The following is a 2,383-nucleotide window of genomic DNA, read 5'->3' on the forward strand; positions in this document are numbered from 1 at the left end:
ACCTGCAGACTTTCCGCTCAAATGAAGAGAAAACTTTAGAGCCCCTTGTCAGTTACAGTTTTCAGAGTTTGCTTGATACTCTGTTTTTTGGGCTTTTATTCTACTTTTTTTCCCTCCTCTGAATTAATTTAGTTTGGCTGCTGCATTAAAGTCTCCCCGCAGGGATCAATACACATTTATCTTATCTTTAAGTATCCAAAATCAGACAGATGACTTGTCTTACTCAACGCTACAGTGTGTATGTGTGTGTGTGTGTGTGTGTGTGTGTGTGTGTGTGAGTGTGAATGTGTGTGTCTGGCAGCCAGGAGCCACACTGCACACAGCTGGTGGCGCGGCTGCAGCGTCTCGTCCCAGCAGGGTGTATTCTTAGCTCCCTAAAACCCAATAAGTGAAATGAGATTAGACGACACACACACATAACCCAAACCTCAACCACCACCACCACCCACACATGAACACACACACACACACACACACACACACACACACACACACACAAGTTTAAGACTGGGCCCATGTGTGAAGAGAGGCTGCAGCTGAAGTCTCTAGTCTGTACTTTCTTTACTCAGTGTCTCCACATCTGTGTGTTGATAAAGCCGGATCCGTGTTAACATGCATGTTCACTCCTCCACTTGACATACAATTTCACTCTTTATTTCTCTCTTAATTATCTTTAAGATTGGAAATGATATTCTGTACGTATCCATTTAAAAAAGCTACATGATGTTTACACTGAATGAAATATTCAGATCCATTTTTTATGGCTGCAGGATTTCAACAAATTGAAATATTCTAGATGTCTTGTGAATCATTTTATACACATTTTCACTACAATTCAGCTTAATGTAGTTGGTATATTTTGAAACGTTTCTCTACTAGACTCCATTAAAGTTTTGTGGGTTTAAACAAAGTTTGGCTGCACCGCATGAGTTTGTACTGACTTGCCTATCAGCAGGTTAGTGGGTTTAACAGCAGTTGGTGTGTCTATTTTTGTGGGTTTTGTTCTCTTCTGTTTTTCCCTAAATTCATTATTTTTCTTTTGCAACTTTTGTGTGTGTGTGTGTGTGTGTGTGTGTGTGTGTGTGTGTGTGTGTGTGTGTGTGTGTGTACACATACAGTTATTCACACAGGTTTAAAGCTGCCTAACTTAGATTTTTTTTTGTTATCTATTTATCTGCATCCTGTTCCTATTTCTTCTTCTTGTGCTGTTGTAAAGCTTAATTTCCCTCCTGTGATCAATGACGTTTGATCAAATTTTATCTTATATTGTACATTTATATGTATAAACACATGTATCTCTGTGTGTATGTATTTATTTCACTGTTTGTCAAACATCATTTTCTTCAATTTTTCCTTATAACTAAATAACTAAATAACTTTGTAGGTACAAAAACTTTTGTCCACACTGTTTAATATCTCATCCTGTATCTGCTTGGTTTACCATTTCATTCAATCTACTGTTGCTTTTACTGAATGAAACTTCAAACCTATGATTTAATTTCTAATGGCTGCGACATCTTAGAAAAAAATGTACATGTTTTTGCATCTTTTTATACACCTTTCCTCATAATTCACTCTGACATATTTAGTTTGGGAATCTTTGGGATTCTTAGTGGTGTTAAAAATAAAGTTCAGTGGATTTGAGAAAAGTCATTAGTAGTGATGGACGCATGCAGGCAGGATTGATTCTTGCACAATAAATGTGTGTTTTTTTTCTTCTTTTTTTTGTTATGTAAATGATTACTGAATATCATCTTGCATTCTCGAGTCCTCCACCTCGCGCTTCTTCCTCGCCAGGATAGGTGAGTCATATTGAGTCCTCAGTGGTATTACATTAGGCCAGCATGGCTGCCTCACCTTATTATCCTCCTACAACGTTTTCATCAATCAATAGTGTGTAGCTGACATTTGTCATATTATTGGGATTTGCTGGTTTCAAATTCAGACATTTTGCAGCCAAGCTTTAAATAGCCTGTTGACCGCAGAATATTTGGTTGAGTGTGTGACAGGGAGAGTGAGGTGCTGCCAAGAAGTGTGTGCGTGTGTGTGTGTGTGTGTGTGTGTGTGTGTGTGTGTGTAAGAGAGAGAGAGAGAGAGAGAGAGAGAGAGAGAGAGAAAGAGAGCGTGTTTATGTGTGTGTTGGAGAGGAGTGGAGGGTGGCTGGGGAGGGCATTAGTGAATGGCTGTGCTATTGCATCCTCCCAGGAGACCTCTAAAACACACACATAGTCCCGTCTATACACACACACATACACACACACACACACACACACACACACACACACACACACTACCTTAGCAGCGTACTAAACCCGCCTCCTTCATCCCCAAAAAACTCCCATCTCGCTGCCATACCTCTATATCCTCGCACCGCCCCTCAACT

The sequence above is a fragment of the Thunnus thynnus genome, chromosome 4, assembly GCF_963924715.1.
Source record: "Thunnus thynnus chromosome 4, fThuThy2.1, whole genome shotgun sequence".
Lineage (NCBI taxonomy): Eukaryota > Metazoa > Chordata > Actinopteri > Scombriformes > Scombridae > Thunnus > Thunnus thynnus.